This window comes from Drosophila mauritiana, chromosome X, assembly GCF_004382145.1.
Source record: "Drosophila mauritiana strain mau12 chromosome X, ASM438214v1, whole genome shotgun sequence".
NCBI lineage: Eukaryota > Metazoa > Arthropoda > Insecta > Diptera > Drosophilidae > Drosophila > Drosophila mauritiana.
In genome coordinates, this window is record NC_046672.1 from 18,806,678 (window position 1) to 18,827,223 (window position 20,546).

The 20,546-nt window shown below is 42.1% G+C and overlaps 1 protein-coding gene across 1 annotated transcript in view; it reads left to right on the forward strand.

Moving 5' to 3' along the window:
* LOC117148026 (midnolin homolog) overlaps window positions 1-20,546 on the forward strand; it is a 90,512-nt gene that overhangs the window by 52,088 nt on the left and 17,878 nt on the right. Inside the window, exons 3-4 of the mRNA XM_033315196.1 lie at window positions 83-164; window positions 17,218-17,273. The gene's annotated coding sequence lies outside the window, so the exon portion shown is untranslated. The remainder of the gene's footprint in view (window positions 1-82; window positions 165-17,217; window positions 17,274-20,546) is intronic.

Sequence of the window (20,546 nt, forward strand, 5' to 3'; positions counted from 1 at the left end):
GGTATCTATACATAGTTCTAGTATAGACAATTGCCATTCATAATGACTGAAAATTTACTTGAATATTTTCTTCTCATTGCAGTTTTTAAAGCGCCTCTGTTCACAGAATTCTACTCGTTAACGCAATCCGCGAAATACTTGCTGAAGAAGGAGTTTGTATAGAGGTAAGTTCACCGAATAATGGAGCCCAGACAACTGTCGTTGGCATTTGGTTAGAAACCCCATACCATCTAGTCAGATAACTGCTCATTTTACCCCACTTTTTTCTCATACATTGAAAGAAATTGTCAATTTTATGACCCAGACAGTTTACTTTGGAAAACGGGTTAAGGAAATGTAACTTAAATTTGAAAAAAAAAGCAATATAAGCTCGACAATTTAAAGTTTTAGAAATAATATTTGAAGCAATAACATAACTTGCTCGATATAAAGAACACTGCCCTGTGGGATAAATTTCAGTGTCATTCAGTGTATTCCATGGCCTGTCCTTTCTTCACGTTTCCAGTCAACTGATTATAATAACACGATTTATCAAATGCACGTAAATTACAATAAATTAAACACGAAATTAATATTAATGACAAAGGCAGGCGCACACACACACGGGCAGTTCTGTGCGGTTGTGTGGGTGCAATTGGGGTGGTGGTAGTGCGAGGGACGATAGATGAACGGGAGATACGAGATACTCCAACACAAACGCATATAGATACATGCAGGCAATACGCTCGTACGCATATCTATCTTGTGTGTTTGTGCCGAGACAATTGCCAAATTAAGTGCATGCCTCTGTTCCAGCCACGCCCCATTTCACAGCCGGGGCCCCCATTTGGCCGGACTTTCCCCCACCGCGCCCCGCCGCACGCAATTTTCACCCCCCTGGCTGCGCTCGTGTGCCATCTTAAATATGAAAATCGTTCTTTTGATTGCAAATTTGCTTATTTGCATTGCATTTGCGAGACCCGCAGTTAATAAGCTCCGGACATAATAGTCCAAACACACACACACACACCGAGCGAGTCCTGCACGGCGAAAGCCAACAAATGACCAAGCGATTGATCAGGACGAGCTAGCTGAATGGAGACCAAGTGGAGGCCTAGGGCTCCCAGCCATCCTGGCGCAGGAGAAGGGTCAGGAATTTGGTTTGCAGGAGGAAAACGGATAGGGAGAAGTGGATGGGATGGAAGGCGCTTTTGTCGATTGGAGATGTCTGAGTGAATTCCTCCCCTTGATGATGATTCAGTGATTGGGAAATTCTAATATGGTAGTCACACTATAGGGTTGTGAATCGCATATCGTGATTTCATATGTGTTTGAATCAACTCAAGAAAATAGAATAAAATTGTGCTAAAGGAGCCTTGGAAAATGTCATGTCTACACGCAGTTTCTGCTTATTGCTCAAGTCAGCTAATATTAAATGAATATTTATTTTATTCAAGATGCAGAGTTCCTAAACGTATCTTCTTAAATTATAAATAAAAAATATTGTATATGGAGTACTTCAGCACACACATAACTTGGACATAAGTGGCTTTGGATCGTAGCAATCACCTTTTTCATTAACACCGGCTAATTGGGCACTAAGTAGCACTCACCATGAGTCACTGTTTTCATTATCTGTGATTTGCCTTATAGTCGCCTCGCCGGCAGCTCATCCTTAATTGCGATTGTTGCAAGGACTTGCAGAATTTTGCATATTTGATGAGCCTGGCTCGCTCTCACTCCTCCGCCTGCCTGCATGTATGCATATAGATACATATACATACCGGCTCCTGGGGTCTTTCGATATCAGAGATGCAGTCGAGGCAGTCCAGTCCGGTCTGCTCCGTTCCGTTCCTTTCCGAACGTCTACGTACCTGGCCTGTTGAGTTGCAATTTGGCCAACAAATTATGCAACAGCAGTGGCAACAGCAGCAGCACTACTGACCCAACTACACAGTGGCAATAGAGGGGTCTGGAATCGGGGACGAGTGTCCGTTTGCTGGCGCGTTGACTTTACGGCCCGTCCGCCGGGCTCATCCGTCCGGCCCGGTTAAATAATTGTAATTTATGGCATTTTACACAAATAAATATATGGAAATCAATAAATTTACCTCACACACAGGCCACTCTCTCTCACTTACAAAGACTATCCCCATGGAGTTGGGCCTCGGTTTTTGGTTTTTGGTGCATTGCAAATTGCTTTTTGCTCTTGCTCTTGCACTCTGTGTGCTTGTTTATTGTTATTTGTGGACTTTAACAATTATTTTATGTTGTCACAATTTAAAAAGCTATGGTGAAAAAGAGAGATAGACGCAATTCACTGAACAACACTGGCCAGCCCGGGCAGCATTCAAAATTAATTTTTTCCCCCATGCTTTTTCATTTTTCAATCATTGCATTTTGACTTTTTTCAAATATTTATATGTCGACAATATTTTGCATTTCAATTGCGGTTTTTTGGTGGCCAGCATACGCACACATCCGTCTGTAGACACATAAAGACTATAATAACTCTGTCAAATTGACTGGTTTTCGGTGGGGTGTTACACATTTTGTTAACTTTGCACGAATTGTTGCTTGCGTTTTAAAATTTTTGATTTGCGAAACAAATTCCAGAGCGCTTGCATGAGTTTTACGCTCATTTAGTGGGACCAGACCTGTACGAATTCGATTAATCTAGCCAGACCTGAGTACAAGGCAAAGTGATTACAAAATAATTAAGCTTTTAAATTTTCTAAAAATACCTAAAGAGTGAAATCCATTTTTCTAGGGCGAATTTGCATAATATTTTTATTTTTACTGTAAACTGAATAACTCTATTTACTTTTTTTGTTAAACCTAGTTTTTGTTAAACCTAGTGGTCGACAAAAAATGCATTTGAGTCTCGGCTTGAACAGGACAAATCAATTTCGCTTTTGATTTGGATATCTCAAAGCTCTTAATTTAGTCGATTTGATTTGAATCAAATGGAATTTCCATTCCATGCATAGTGTTGGTTAATGAAAAAAGGCCAGTGTCATTTTTTAACCACTCGGTTTTATTTTTTGTTGAAAACTGGTTTTGTAAATTGAACTCGGTAAATTTTAATTCAATTTTCCGTTGCATATGGCACAGAAGCATACAAAAAGAAGTCGGAAAATCAAAAAATATATTTTCATAAATATGTTTGCCTATGGCTCGAGCGATGCCACACCCCCCGCCCTTAGCACAGACATGTATAAAAATGTTGTGTCGTGTTGACTTTTGTTTGGCTTTCCACATATTGTTTGTTTGCTCCGTTCGCCCGCTGCCTTTTATATTTTTTCCATTTTAAATTGTCATATTGGAAAATCGAAATTAATTAAATTGTGTCAAAGTTATTAAACTTTATTGTCACTCGCCATAAATAAACAAATGTCGTGCGCAATACGCTCTAAGCCTATAAATATAAACATACAACATCACCTCCGTCCGCCCCGCAGCTCGCAACTCTTTCAATTAGAATTTATAGAAATTTATGATTGTTTATTTGTAATATTTCCCTTGTTATCTTTTCCTCTTTTTCTGTTCTTTGCCGACTGTTTGTGGGCTTGTTTGGGGTCACCTCCGCGCCTCTCTTCTTCTGTCCGCCTGGCCCCCAAGCTCCACACTCCTCGCACTCGTTAGTCACGCGTTCGGTTTGCCGCCGCCTGGTGTGAAAAGTAATTATGAACGCTTTATGACAGCCGGTCAACTTCATTCGATGTCCATTAATTTGGCCACACTTAACTGTGTTCGATGTGTTTTTTCCTTTTTCGCTGGGGATTTTCTTCTGTACTCGCCGCTTGGGAACAGGAAACTCTTGGGGGGAGGTGGGTCGGTCAACCGTTGGAAAAGGAGAACTTTTATATTTAATATCGTTGGAGACTTGCTGAATTTAAAACATTTTATTGAGCATTTATTGCTTTGCTACTTTACGCATCGTTAAAGTGTATCAATTAAAGGATTTTATTGAATATTCAGTTCTGTGCGACGATTTCTTGGTTATAAATGGTGGAAATGCGATTGGAGTGACTTCAATTTTGAACTTGAAAAATTGAAGTTTCATTCGGTTTGCGTGGCGCAGTGCCAACTATTTTGGGAAAATTCTCAGAGCTCGCAGATCGTGAGCTTTGATTGCATGCCAACTCCTTAAACGTCGACTTACCTGCCTCCATCGCCTTTGTTTATTTTCCATTTTATGTGTTGTCTCAGCTGGACGTCGAAAGAGACGGCGAGAGGCGGAATGAAAGAGAGGGGCGCGCCCCGAAATTCCATCGCCGGTCACGTATGATGGCCCATATGTGTGGCCAACTCACTCCCCTTCCCTCCTGGTTTTTGGCTTCCACCTTGACTTGGTCTGGGATCTCGTTTATGCGTTTGTTTGTATATGTTTTTAATAAAATTTATTACACTCGCACATGACGAACATGCCATCTTCCTCCCTCATATTTGTTTAATAGAAAAATGGTGACCCAAACACAAACACGGGAATTTCTTTTCCGAAGGGGGCGGGGAAGGCGTTAATTTTTATTATGCATCCGTCGACTTCGTCTGTCTTTGGCCTATAATTATAACATAAAATTTTTATTGAAATTTCTAAGGCATTTCCATTTGGTAGTTCTTCGCCTGGCAGCGTCCAAGTGGCGATAGAGATGAAAATGGATAGGTGGAGTGGTGCGGAGGGTTGGGGGAATGGGAGCCGCACACACGAAATGAAAGTAATAAACATTTATTTCATTAATTTATTATTGCACACGGCTGGCTTTCGCGTGATAGGGGATCGGATCGGATTGAAGTGATGTCATTATAAATGCATATACCAATCAGGCTAATTTAATTTACCATAAATTCTACAACCGCAAAAAATATACAAATTGACACCGAAAATGTCGCAGCTCCAACAAGAATAATAATAACAATAATATCTGCACAAAGCCTGGCCAGCGGACCAATGGCGGTTAAAGTCAACTAACAAGTATAATAATAATAATAATAATAATTTAACTGTCAATTTCAGCAAACGGCAAATTGAAAATTCAAATGCGAACGGGCAACAAAAATTATTTTCATGCATTTTTCATCTCGCTTATTTGCTGTTTGTGTAATTTCAAACTAATTAAACTGGAAAATATTGAGAATAACAAAGGATTGCAATGCGAGCAAGAAAATTACGGAAATACTAGAGCCCCGGTGGGGAAATGAAACCCATCGCATATGTTTTTATGCAAAAAATGTCGCATAATTATAGTTGCCACGCGCAAATAAGCCAAAGTCTAATGGTAACCAAAGTCTAACTTAAAAAAAAAAAGCAAGTGCATGCATCGGTACAAATTTCCTCTTACTAGCCTGATGCGATGGCAATTGAAATCACTTTTAGGGGCATTTAGGATCACATTAGGTGGCCATTTTCGCCAGCCATCAGCGACCATGTTCCTACGTCCCGCTTAAAATGCATCTTGTGTTGTTTCCATCAAATGCCAGCCTTTGGCAGTGCACAACACACGCCAATGGGGCATTAGCCAATGGCTCTTTATCTACCTGTAAGCACCCCGCTTCGGCCGTCACCCTTTTTGCCCTATTCGCCCCTTCTGCCCCTTAATCCTCATTCAAGTCCCTCCGTGTTGCCCCAAAGCACTCTGTGCTGTTAGACCGTTAAGTTTTTAATGAAATATTGCCGGGGCGTTATTTGTTTAGTGCGCTTCATCAAATCCAACCAAGCAGTTTGATAGAAAGATGCACAAGAAAAAAATTTAAGCACTTATCAGTTGCCAATGAATCGCGTATCTTTGAAGTGATCAGGCTTATGTGGTGAAAGATTAGTGTGCCCAGACCTCGCTGTGCTTCTTGAGCGTGCGTTAACCAAGTGATAATTGAGCAACAAGATTAGTTCTTACTTTTCTTACAGTTACAGTTTCTTAGGCGATTTCTCGCAGTGTGAGTGAGTCCATTCGCTGGCCATTTTAGCCCGCAAATGGGTTTCCTCGTTTCCTTGGCCGCGTGTGCTCTCTGGCAGGTGCCGGCTTTCAATTTGCTTTCAATCGCATTGAAATAAAACGCTGAAAGCGAAACCGCCAACAGCCATTCCCGCAAGAGGCACGCAAGTGCGACAGGGAGAGGTGATGTGATGGGGAGCTTTTGGACTGAAAACGTTAATAAATTACGGCCAGCAGAGATTATTATATGTGGCATGAAAAATTATGCACCACAAGCGCGCTCGAGCCTATGAAGGCCTCTCATGTGTCACGATAGAAAACAATTCAATGTGTTTTCCTTTTTCGCCTTTAATTTCCCGGTTTTTTTTCCCCGGTGGTGTTAAGTTCTCAGGTGGTTCAATGTGGGAATTGAGTTTGGATTGCGTACCGCTCCTTCAAACACGAACAAAAAATGGTGAAAAATCTTTTGACTTCGACTCTGACACGAAAACGATAATTAAAAATCTCACTTTTCATAACCGTCAAGTTGTCAGTTTAATATTTTTTGTTGGCCACTTACATTTACAATTTGGCACTGGAAAAAAGTGGTCTGAATATATAACCGCATTATGGAGAGATCGTAAGTTTCCACTTCGTAAGTCGATCTCTTTTCCCAGTATCGATTCGAAATGCAGCTGTGGTCCATTTCAGAGCGAGTGTCTTTACGTCGCTCGGTGAATTGAATGTTCACATGAAATTACACGACTGTCCAATTGGGAGCTGTATGGGTGGATGGGGGAGGTAAACTTGCGACCTGGGGCTTGAGCACACTATGTAATGCCCGGAACACTTGACAGGGCCCTGGGACTTTCCTCTCTTTCTTCCCTCTATCTCCCGCCCTCTCTCTCTCACACGCTTTCGGTCCCTGTTGCACGCATATTTCATCTGTGCTGTCTGAATTTTTGAAGTGATTTCAAAGTGATTATTTTTTGACACATGGGGCAACACCTGCGTTGCATTTGCAGCTGCCTTCAATGGGATGGATATATAGATATATAGTTGATATAGTTGGTGTGTGCGATGCATACAAATGCATATAGGCAAATGAGTGCTCCCTCTCTTTCACGCGGCGCTGCGTCCGTCTCTTTCGCTCTCGCTTTGCGTGCGCCTGTTGTTTGTGTGTAATTATATAATTTGACTGCTGCAATTATGTTGTTCGCCGTTAATTGAAATGTAAACGTCATCATTATGATAAGACGACGTCGGGGTCACCACTCTGCCACACAGCTGCAGAACCAAAAGCAGAAGAATGGCAAGAAGATGATGATGACGATGATGATGATTAAGAAGAAGTGAAACAAGTCGAGGAGGTGGATTACGAGAAGGGGGGACCCCTTTTGTTTGCGTGCATCTGGTGGCAGAACGTGTCAATTCCATTTTTGATGGCTTCACACGCTTCAAACGCTCACCGGTGGATTGTCTAAGGGGGTGGAGTACGAGGGGAGCCTATGTGACTCACTAAGACTATTAGCGCCTGAATCTCCAAGTCATTATTTAAGGACCACATGGGCGAGAAGTCAGCGAACTCATTAAAGTTTGCCGACATTCAGATGCTAGAAAATGGCACAAAAAAGATAGTCCAGGGTTGCAAGCATTACAGGCAGTTCGCAATGGTGGGTTAATGTTACTAATGGAAAAGTAATAACAACTTCATATCCTACTTGATACCTTTCTTGCCACCGAAACAGCCATGTGTCCTTGTCTGAACACGTGTATGAATATTATAAAAATAAATGTTAATATCAACGATGCCAGGTGGAAAAGGGGAAGTCCGCTTGAGCGCCACGACTCCAGACACATCGACACCTTGTGTCGCTAAAAGTTCTGCGTCTTACAACAGAGTTTTGATACATTTTAATTGAAACTGGAACCTGATGGTTAAGGCTTTATGACTTTATTTGTAAGATGACAACCCTATTAGGATGTCTCGGCAAGTGTATGCGTCTTCTGTCCAGTTTGCTGCATTTGCCTTCGCATTAAGTTGGCAATTCCATTCATGTGACAGGCCATATGAGCAGGGCAACCCTGCAGCCACGCCCCCATGGCCGAACTCCGCCCACTTCCTTCCTGGCTGCCACTGTCTGCGTACGTGACATTTGGCGGCGCCACCGGGAAGCACGTAGACGGAAAATACTCTGTAAATCTGTACGCTCTTTCGCTTCACTTCCATCCGTTCCATAAGTTGGCTAAGTAGGCCACATTTCCACATCCTATAAAATTTTATTTAAATTTAACTATAATAACTCTCTTCAACTCTTTACTCAAGCGCCATATCGATTAAACATATTATTTAAAGTTGAATAAATTAATGCCAAGTAGTGTAGTTTATGGTACTGAATTTGATAGATTTTCGGCACAGGGTATTGGTTAGTCGCAAGGTTCTTTCCTGGCCTTCTTTCTAGTTTCTTTGCACCGCTTCTTGCGCTTTTCGATTTCGCCTTTTGCAAGTTCTGGCTGCACTTTTTTTCTTAGCTTCTATTTGGCGTCTTTTGGTCGTCGCAGTGGCCGTCTTCTTTGGGTTTTTACTTGGGTCCGTTCGGCTGGCACTTTTTTCTTGTTTTTTCTTTTTTTTTTTTTTGTGGCATATTCCGTGCCGTTCCGTCGCATTCTTGTATTTGCCCCTTGTTTACAACTGCGACGCCGACCAAGCGCAAAAGTGTTTGTTGCCGCAGGACTGCGACTGAAAGTTTGAGTTCAGACCGAGACGGGACAGAATAGCGATCGAGGACGCAAGTCCTGCCATAAATTTTGCTTATCTAAACGGAAAAATACAATTTGTAATTGAAAATATTTTCGTGCACATTCGCACACTCTCGCACTTGCACTTACATGAGCTGAAAAGTTCCTTTTAAGTTCGGTTTTTTCTCTTCCTTTCTTTTCTTTTTGGATTTTTGTACATTTAGTCTTTTTTGTCGTTTGGGCCGCCTCCGGATTTTTGGCTTCTTCTCAAGTACTTTTTTGATGGCCACTTGTTGTTGGACATTTCTAATGGCCTGGGAAAAGTTTTTGCATTGTTTGGTTGCCTTTGCAGCCTTTCTATGCGCTTCTCAATGAGCTTACTTGGCGAAGTATGGCAATCTCTCTGATTGGTTTGTTTGCTCTTGTTTTTGCGACTTGTCTCTGCTGCAGCTCAACGCAGCCTAAAGTTATTCAATATTGCATTTTTTCATCCGACTGCCTTAGTCATTCATTGATGGAATCTAATATATACTTTCTCAGGCTCAACAAAATAAAAGCGCATTGCAAAAGGCGTGCTTAAATATGATACTGGTCTATAAGCCTTTAACTTGACTCTTGCCATCATTCATTTGAAATTCGATATGTATTAGCTTTATTTTCATAGACAGACGGCCAACTGATTTTCATGTATGATAAGTTCACGAAGTCTTTTATTGTAGAGAAAATTGCTGAATTTCCACGGTTTCGCCGAACTAAATCGTAATTTATACATTTGCATTGTGCTGTAAACTAACTTAGCTTTCTGGAAACCGAATACATCGCTCGAGTGTCAGGTTTTCTGCCTTTCTGCCACGCTTGTGTTTTTTTGTGTTGCCAATGCAAAGATTTCGATGGCCCGGCGTTAATCAGCTTAGCGGAATTATGAGCTATTTTCCCGAGCGCCCCGCTCTGCGCTTCTCATGGCGTTCACCTGGCTTATGCAACACACTCGTCGTTTGATTGCGGCTTAGTAGCCGTTGCATAATCGCTTGTCGCTTAATCTATTTATTGATTGACAATATTGAGACCCTTTAAAAGCCACACTACACCCATTCCCTCGGGCGGGAATGGCGCCCAGGGCCCACAAATCGTTTTAATGCGTTCTTAATTAGCTGCAGTCGCTGGATGGCAGCTGCAACGCTGTTGGCGTTCGGTGGCACTTGTTCGACATTTTCAATTGGCCGCATTACTTAAAGTGCACAGCCACGTTACGCTTTTGCCCGATTTGCCCGCTCCTCCGCCACACCCCGCATGGCCCACACTGGGGCCTCTTGGCTCCTGGCTCTCCAGGCGATGAGTAACCCTTGAAACCGCAAGTGGAAGTGAGCTCTCGCCACTTGGCAGCAGAGTTGCATTTAGTTGCCATCTGCGAGGGCTTAAGTATATAAATGTGCACTACCCGCAAACATACATATGGATAGAGTATAGTGCGATATACATAGATGTGTGTGGCTCCTAGGATGCGGATAAATCCATGTGGGTAATATTTGACAGAAGTGAAATGCGTTCGCTCTGGCAAAACGACTGATGAGGAGAGTCTTGGCCAAATCTTTACTAACGCTTATTGATGATGATGATCGTTATGACGTCGCTCTATGTGAAAATTAAGTGGAACGTGGATAAGTCTGACTAATGAAGAAGCTTTTAGGATGGGTTTTAAGTCTTCAGGCCTCAGGCTTGTGTTCGTTTCTCCAATAAATAAAATCACCCAGAGTTTTACCTCTTAATTATTTGTAAATGCTTTCACTTCTGCCCAGAGATGTTTTTCCTGTGACATTCATTCTCTGAACGATTTTTTCACTCGAATTGCATTGATGTAATTCTTGAAGGCCCCCCGTATTTTACCTTTCCGCATGAATTGAAAGGATTTTGTCGTTTTATTTTGTTGCGAAACTCCTTGAATGCTTCGATGCTGCAGGGGGGGCGTTCAGGATGTTGAGCATTTTAATTGTTTGCCTCTTTTGGTGGAGGCAGCACAGCACAGCCCAGCAGAGCAAAGCACTGTGGCAGCAAGAGCAAGTGCAAGTGCAAAAGTCGCAGCTTATGCCACCTGAAGAGCAACAAGTTCCGCCCGCCGTCGTCTCGTCCTCCGTCCGCAGCCTGCTATGCTCTATGCTCTATACACACATTCTGGGCAGGACTTGGCACTAGGATTACTTATATTCATATCCATATCCTTTTGCTGGAACGCAGCTGCAGCTGCCGCAAATTGCGGCACGACTTGTGGCATGCTCCACTTTTATTAACTTTTTAATGCAGCAATGCCAGAGCTTTCCCCGCTTAGCCCCCCAGTTTGGTTAGAGAGTTTTGCCAGCTTTTATAAGTTTATGTCGAGCAGCTGTTGGCTTCTGTTCCTTGCTGCTTTTTGTTTGCCCCCGTTCGTCCTTTTTTCCGAACTTTGTTTTTTTTTGGCTCATCTCTGGCATGCAAATCCTGAGCCCCACACCATCGCCCAGCATCTTGGGCTTACTTTATTGGCTTTTGGCTTGTGTGGGGGAAAAGTTTTGCAAATTAATTACATTTTATTGGGCTCGACTTGAGTTGGAATGAACTCAAGCGGGGCGGCAAACTTTATTTGCGGCCCCGCACAATAAGCAAGGGTTTAAAGTTCAAGCACTTGGCCCAGTATTATTAATAATAATAAGCCAATGCCATCAGCACGGCCTTAAAAGATTCCATGGCTGTCGACGCTCACTGTCCTCACTTTCCTGAAATGCATTTTACGACTTCAAAATTCGAAAGCTCGTAAAAACGAAAAAAAAAAATGGAATGGATGGAGGGGAAAGACCATAAAATGAGGAGTAAAATCGGATGGAGAGGGGGAAATACAATCATAGAACAAGTACGACAACGACACCCAGACCGAATGTGAGTTTTTATGGCTAATCAAACCTTTGCCACAGACAAGATAAACATACGAGAGCGTTTCCACTGACTTGATGCAGCTACAGCGCACAGTGGAATCGAGCTATCTGCAGATAATTCATATTTCTTCCGCTGCGCTTATCTAAGTCATTAATTTCAATCGAAGCAATTCAATTTCATTGGTTTTCAATCGTCTATTTTCACGATAGCTATTAATATTGAATATTTTTTCAAATTTCTAGGAATATTTTAGACTTTTCGTTTCGTGACATTTGTTTGACTCCATTCAGTCGGTGTAATCCAATCAATTAGACTCAAAAAATTGTTTTGACTCGGCTACTCTTTGATGATAATTTGGTTTATGCCTCTTAGGGACATTTTTATTTATCTCAAGGTATACTACATTTATTATGGATTCATTGAAGTATTTCGAAAAGAGCGATAAGCCAAAACGAACCACTTTGAAATTTCGAAGGATTATAAATTTTGGACTTAGGCTAACATCCTATTGTAAATTTTCCACGTTTCATTTTTATATGCAACCCTTTCGCTTTGCATAAACAGTCACCCTCGTATTCCTACACCTGTTGATAAAGATCAGTGTCCATTATTTTGGGTGGCCCCTGGGCATAAAAAAGAGTATTTGGAGAGGAAAAGGTAAATATAAAGTATAATTTTGATGATGATGCAGTTGGGTTCAAGTTGGGTGGAATGGGTGGGCGCTCGCGTACCAGCTGTTTATGATGCGTTTACGACACATCAACCAGGACACGCACACGTGAGTGAGGGAGGTGAGATCGTTAATGGCGCCCAACGTGGGGCCCGCATGGTAAAATCGTAAAACTGACACTCGCAACTTCCCCCTCAAGCGCCGATCCCCTTGCGCCCCCCGCGCCGCTGGCGTGATAGTGATGTGGCACAATAAGAGAAACATGAAACACGCAAAACAAACGAAAGTAAACAAGCGCAGATTTTTGTGTAAAGTTTGGTTTTTTTTCGACTTTTTTCGGCTCAGCTTACACCAAAGTCGTGATTTTTTGTTGGTCGCAGAGCATAAAAATCCAAAAATAAATAAAGAGCACAGGAAAAAAGTGAATTTATTTTATACGTTCACTGCTCGTAAAAATCAATGAAAACATTTGTCAGGACAAGCTTTTCTGGCTTGATGGCCCACCTTGCCAATCTGCTAGAGGAATGGGAATGGGGATGATGTTGGCCAATGGAATGGGGCTACTGGGAGCTCGGATCGGGGGTTGAAGTTATTCCAATGAAATGCCTGCGAAAAGTTTTTCTGAACCAAGTTTCGTATGAAATTTGTAGCCAGTGGAACCGAACCAAACCAAACCGAAGCGAAGCAAACCGGCGGGGAAAATAAGAGGAGCCAGGAGCAGGGAACTATAAAACTTGAAGTTTGAGTTTCTTTGAAACTGTTTTCATTTCTTTATTTATTTTCGCTCTCCTTCGTCAGCCTTCGTTCTATAGGTGGAAAGGAATGTGTTTGATGCAAGCCAAGTTAATTGGATTAACACTGAGGCCCACACACACACACACACACACCCACATCCAGTGTTGCGAAATTCGATTTATGGTCAAAATGATTTAATTGCCAAACATGGCCAAAAAAGTGAAGACGAAGAAGCTGTAAAGGGAATTTTGGTATTTTTCTTCTTTTTACTTGTTGTTTGTCCCTTGGAGTTTGGTAATGGAAGTTCAAAGCCGGTCTAAGGAAATTGCAAAGGGAGATGTGTTGGCAAATGGATTTTGGGCTGGAAAACTTTGTCACGCACTCGGAAACTAATTTCAAGTGCGAACTAGCTTGTTGAGCCATCAGTTGATGGTAAGGCTTTTAGGGATATGAATTCCTTCTAAATGGGTTTCAAGTAATGCGCTTTCCATTTGAGTATATATCGATTTAAAGCATAAGCCAATTGTTAATGATAATGGGTTAGCTGGCTCCCTACCAACGTCCATATATTATGCGTGCAGCGAAGACTTGTAATTTTCGAAAATTCACTTTAGAAATGAGGCCACACAAAATGGTTTCACCTTTTTTTTTTTGTGAGTAAATGGACCCCAATTTTAATTTAGCTTAAGTGAAAAGTGTACTTGTTAAATTGGAGCAATTACAAATTGTTTTCAGACCGAAGCTCACCTGAAGACATGTACCAACTCTCCTTGAAAACCGTCTTCGGGCTTCCATTACACGGTTGTCCCTTCCGCAGCCAGCATTCTGCCATGTAATTTGGCCACCCCTGCTCCGGCCGCAGAAAAACTCATTTCGTGTAATTAATTAAAGCGACCCCGGGAAAGGTCAACAACAAAGCCGGCAAAAAGGGACAGTACACGAGTACTGCTGCTTACTTTGTGACTACTTCTGACACGGCTCAAGTGCATCAAAGTCGGAGGACCATTCGGGTTTGTCTGGTAATTTGATCAACTCACTGTGCCCTTCCCCTTCCCTCTCGCTGTCCCTGTCCCTGTCCCTGTCCCTGTCCCTCTACCTTTTCCTTTTGTTTTAGGGACATAACACATTTTTCCACATTGCTGAGCACTTTTTCGAGCGGTCGGAGGTGGCCGGCTAATAATTTAGTTAAGTTGCGACTAAGTCAGGCAGTACGGCTTCACCGGGTTTCTTCCAATATTTTTTTTTTCGCAGACCTCCTCCCTTGCTGGGCATATGGAAATCGGTATCCCATAAAATGTAAGCGTGGCTCAAGTTGCCTTTACCATCGCCATCACCATCACCATTGCCATCGCCTTTTGGTTTTTTATTCCTCCCCGTACACGAAATAAAATTAGCTCAATGAGCATTTGTGCAATCAAGTGATTTTTAAACAAGCAAACGGAAGGGGTTTTCAAGGGGGTTCGAAGTAACCCCTGGGACGTGGCGAAAGGGTTGTCGGTGATATACTTACCACGGATACGGGCGGAACACAGAAACCCAAACTTAAACCCCTGGGACGGCGCGGGCTGTGGCAAATAAATTTCACACATATTTGCACACTCATACGGCCAAGTGTGTGTTCAATAATTTTTTCCGTTTTACTTTTCCCTACAAGGTCGTCTGGTCGGTTGATTGTAGTGGAAACGGGGAGTGGGGGTGAGGAGAACGTAGGCGAGTTCCCCTTTAACGTTGACTCACAAAATAATAGAACCACGGATAAGGTGACCCAGACCCTTTCTTCGGAAGGGGTCTTCGCTCGTGCGGTGTTCATATGATGTCTGTGGGGTTTTTGCATAATATCATATTTACCAGCTGCTTATAATTTCGGGGTTTTCCTATTGCCTCAACCTTAGCTGTCGTGTTTTATATCGAAGTTCCTTGCCTTGGCTGCAAGTTTGTTTATCTGTGGGCAAACAGAACCCGCTGGCAATAAAAGAACATGACTCATGACACAGAGTAGCTGAAGCAAAGGGTTGCTCTGGATTCTCAGCTGCGGGTCTTCCGACATCCGAACCCAAAAGTAGAAAAGAGGAGAATCGAATGAGACCTTTGCATGTAGGACTTCAGTTCGGTGGCGGTTTCTTTGACGATTAATTTGGTGCACAGATCATTGATTAACAATTGGCCATTGATTGGGGGTTGCAAGGAAATGGCGAAGGAATACAAGAGGAAATCAGGGAAACTTTTGTCCAATGCCTTCATGAATTGGGGTTTAAAATAATTAGCTCATTGTTTATTATATTAATTAAAGCAAGCTAATCAAATTTTCGGTCTATATTTATATGCGTTTTCCGCTGATTAAAGGGTATACTATAATATACTATCTTTTAAAGAATTATTGTAGTTATACACAACGACTTTTTGTTTATGTTGTGAAATCTGCAGATTAAATTTTTTAAGCTCAAGCTTCTTGAGCAATAGAAGAAATGGCTTTGGCAAAACCTTTGATTGAAAGGTGACTTTAAGGTGTACTAGAGATGTCAGAGCTGGAAAACTCAACTGGCAACATGCCGCCGCTCATCATCTTCACCAGCGGCATCGTCACGATGATCATTATCATCATTTGCAGAGGTTACACTCAACTTCTTAGGAGCTTATTCCTTCTGCCTGCTTTCTTTTTACATTTTTGTCAATTTACCGCGAACTCAAGTCATTTGTGTGTGGAAAATTCTGAAGGAGGGTCGGAAAAGCCGGCGAAGTGGGGGTGATGTGGTGCGGCAACGGTAGCCGCCTGTCACATTTGCCGCGACACGATTTCCTTTGACTTTTCCCCGTTCCCCAACCACAACACATCCTTATTTATTCCTATTTTTATGTGCATGGGAGGAATAAAAAGTACAAAAAGTGCAAAAAAAAAGAAAAAAGAAAATACAACAAAACCTGGGAATAACAGAAACGGTAGCAAGTGAAACCGAAAAGGGAAAATAAAATGGCAAAAGGCAAGCAGTTATTCTTGCTGCGCATTTTCACTCCTTCACTGCTTCACCCCATTTTCCATTTTCCCGGCGACATTCATTCGCATTCCTCCCAATTGTGTTATAAATTCAAAAATGAATAACGCACGTTTGCTTGCGGTTTGAAATTCTATTTTATTTGTATTGTGCAAAATGCTTTCACTTTTTTTTTTTTTTTTTTTGTCGTTCTTGGGTTTCATTCTTGGCTCAATTAAAACATTTTGCGATGACATTTGTGGGGTTTGACTGGAGGACTAGGAAAAGTCGGACTTTTGTGACCGACCGCTCCGCATTTGGGTTTCTATTTTCCCCATTTTTTTTTTTCATTTTTTTCGTTGAGTTGAGTCGGCTTAAGGAAATTTTTTTTATTACTGAGCAGTATGCGGGGTTGCAGTGAAAGCAATTTGGTTGATGTAGTTGTTTGGGGTTTCCCGGCCGAAAAGATATTACATCACGAATAGCAAAAGGACTTGGATACATACGTAGAAGTGACAGAAATATGTTGGAAATTTGAAAACATATTCAAGGTGAGCTTAAAGTGCATTAAATATATATATATATATAGACATTTGGTGTCATCCAAACCGGATTAGGAAGTCGAGAATTCACGTGTAGTTCATAGAAGTAATGAGGTTATCTTAGAAATTCCTGCTACTAAAGAAGCCAACTTCGATAAGAACACCAATAGAAAAGTGGAAAACTCATTCTGCCTCCAACTGGCCACAATTATCCTTGCTTACTGCAAGAAATCTCAATCAGAAAACGAGAATCCCAGAAATCCGAGGCCAATCGGGAGAAGCCGAGCAAAAGTTCCATAGACAAACGGCATCAGAATTTAATTCAATTGCAAATCCCATATCATCCCCACAAAGTTGAGAGAAACATTCAATTATGAATTCTGAGAAAAGCTACAAAAAAAAGGAAGAGAACCCAAGCAAGCACACACAAAAATGGAAAGAGGAGAAGGAAAAGGAAAAACTACAGAAAACTGTTTTATTTATCCAACATTTGACTTTGAAATGATGAAAATGCTAAAGCTAAAAGGAAAACCAGGGGGAAAATTTCATTTGCTCTGACATTGTAAGTCACATTTGATGTACAATGCTGCTGCTGCTGCTGGTCGCCACTCCGCCTGATTCCTGCAGCATTTCCATCATTTCCATCATTGATGGAGTTTCTTTTGGGGCATTTTGGCCCTACACTCCACTTGAAGAGAGAGCATACGCATACTAATTAAATCTCAACTCTGTACTAATATTTTCTCGTTTCGTGTTTGTATTTACAGATTCCAGAAGGTTGGAGAGCAGCAAGCGTTACTGGGAAACTTCTTCAAAAATTTCGGTAAGTGGAATGGCATTGAGGGGAGCCCCTATGTTGGGGAAATTTTTTTATCCAATCTACTCTCTCAGCTCGCCGTCGATACTAAACTTATTGGAATTTCGAAAATGATAGCGCTGACATGAAAGTTTCTTTGAACCCTCCCCCAGCCACCGCCGCTGTCTATGTCATCACCCCGATTTTTCCTATTTTACTTTTATTGTGTTTTATGTCGCAACAGAGACACAAAAAAGACAACCCAGAAATCGGCTTAAAGCGCAAACAGAGAGGGAAATGCGATGAGCAACAATCCGAAAGATGCGTATCTTGTGGTCCCCCAAATAAGCCCCCCGTCCACGAATTTTCTCGCAGTGTGCGTGTGCTTAACTGTCTCTTCATCAGCATCTTCAGCTCAATATTTTCGATATGCATCTCATGTGCGTGTGTGTGTGGCTTTTTATTGTGATTGGGGGTAAGAGGTTTTCTTTTCTTCTCCTCTATGGCTTTTCCGAAAATACACGTATCTGTATCTGCAGCTGGACGTCGTCGGACGAGCGTTTTGTTTATGATTTGTCAAGATCTCAGGGCCGGGAAAATGTGTTTTAAATTGCCGAAGCATTGGGCGATAAAGGGCACATATTTTCACAGGCAAATGTGGTGAACAGATATGATTTCTTTTACTTTCTTATAAGGTTATAGATGTGTTCTTTACACTTTGCACTCCCTGAACTAATTATTTAGTTTTTCATTTGATAAGAAGGGGTACCAAAAAGGTACCAAAGCATCCGTTCTGGTGAGATTAAAAAAAGGTACCAAAGCATCCGTTCTGGTGAGATTAAAATTTGCTATGTACAAGCAGTAGTTGTGAGGTTTTCCTTAGCAAACTGTAAGTGAACCCACTCCTCTTTCTAGTGCTAATAAATTCACCTTTTACCGCAAAATATTGCCCAACATTTGCGAAAGACAAACAGCTCAGCCCTAGATCTTGGCCGTATCTCGTTCTACTGTGGGCGTAGTGCCAACATAAATCTCTTCAACAATCTGCCATCCCCTACACCCGGCTTTTCCCACCCCCAGCATTTTCCTGCTCATCTTTCGGCTCCTGTTTTCCCGCTTGGCTGTTGATTTTTGTCAACCTAATACAAAAGGCAAACAAAATTTGTGTTGGCATTTGGTTAGATTTGCCTGAGCGGTCGGAAAAAAGGGGGGGTAAGGGCATGGGAAAGGCGGAAAAGCGGAAGGGAAGTGAAGTTGTGGGCCGGAGTTCATGGGGCAAGTGGGCACTGGGGACTCGACTTGATGAAGGAGTCCGGAAATCAAATATTCGATGAGTTGTATGAATTACAGGTGGGCCAAATGGGCTGGGTATGGTCGAAAGAAATATCGAGGCGATTATCGAGTGTTGAACTGAGGGTTTCCTCTGAACCCCAATGACCTCTTGTAACATCAGTAAAGTTGAACTTCACTGAAAAGTGTGTGTGTGTGTGTGTGTGTGTTGGGGTCACCAAAATAACCACAGTTAACATAAAACAATTTAAGGAGAGAAACAATTTCACCAATAAAGCTTGTCCTTATTAGAGTAACAGAAAGTCAAACTTTGGTCTTTGAATTGAAGGCTCGGCTCATCTCTCCACACCTTTGTTTCAATCGATCGGGGTCACCCAATTTGCTGAACCAATGGTTAAGAACTTGTTCATCACAACCCCCGTGTTACTTTCATCGTATTAATTAATTTTCACACTCATTTGGTCAAATATTGACCAATATAGTCGAGTCCCACTTGAAGGGAAGGAAAAACAAATGGCCGAATGCATTTCCCTTTCATTAAGCGTTTGCTGTTGTTGTTGCTACTGAAGCTGGTAAACGTGTGGTTGGTGTTGTTGTTTTTGTTGCTCATGAACTTGTTGTTGCAGCTGCAATTGGCCACCAAGTTGTGGCCCACATTTTGGGTTTTTTCGCTCCTGCTGCTGTCGGCCAAAAAAGCTTTCACTTGAGTGATCCACCCACGCGTCCCTTTATGACCGCACCGCCCTCTCTTGGCCAGCCACGCCCCCTCTTGGGCCGCCCTTGTGCCTCGAAAAGTTTCGTGTGTGTATGTTAATTAAAGTCATTACGTGGAGAACGCCACCAAAAAGGAAACAAAAGCCAAAATGGCGAGCGGCTGCAAATTGCACACAGCAGAAAAATAAAAGCTTAGTGGAAGGACATGTTAAGTACATTCAGTACATGGAAATCTATAATATTTTAATATTTTAAAGGAATAACCAGTGGTAATCATTAGCCAGTTAAGGGAATAACCAGTGTTGTGCGTCATTTAATTTGCTAAGAAAAGCAACAGTCAATAAGTTTATGCTTTATATTTAGAAAGTAAAAAATATAATATTAAATATATATTTCTGGCTAGCATGTTAGTATGATAATTTTCCTCTGTGCATAATGATAAAGGGGGGCTACGTGCGGGGTGGGGCGCTGGATTGGGGTGGTGGGACACACGCACACACACACGTAGCAACAACAGCAGCGGGAACAACAACTACAAAGTGAAGCCAAACGCTGCGCCAAATTGGCCAATTTTCATATGCATGCCAAGCAGCAAAGGCAGGAGCTGAAAAGCAGGAGCAACAGCTGCCGAGCTCAAGGCAACAACACACTGGCCAGGAGTAAGTGAGGGAGGGGGTGTGGTGTGTGCAACGAGGGGGGTGGGGCAGGTGCAGGGGAAAGGGGAAAGGGAAAGCAAAGAGGCGAAGAGGCAAAGTGGCAAGGAAAATCTCCTCTTTGGCATTGACATCAATGAATAATTTTCAGCTGGTGGAGCGAAGGGCAGCCGAAATGGGTGTGTTCGGTGTGTGGCCCAACTGCAGACGCCACGTGTCAGGAGCATTGTTGAAATAACGAAACATGTGAGATGGCTGCACTGCAAGAAATGCTGTGTGCATACAAAGAAGATATCAAGGGAAAAGTATAAAACTATACAGAGTAACCACACAACTGTTATGTTATGTTATGAAATGTAAATGTATATTTGATTCTGTACAAATATTTAACTAATATTCAAATAGTTTTTACCCACTTGCCATTAGTTGGCATTTGTGGCAGTGTATTGGCTCTTCCATCGACATGGGCAACCATCCACCGGCACACATCATCCTCAACCTCATCTAGTCTCATCTCGTCGGGTGCTCTAATGATGCACAACATGCACAAAATGTGTTAATGACAAACCAACCGACTGCCGACGATTCATGAGTTCTTTCCTAGAACTCGATCGCCTCCTAATGAGACCCGCCCGTTGTACCT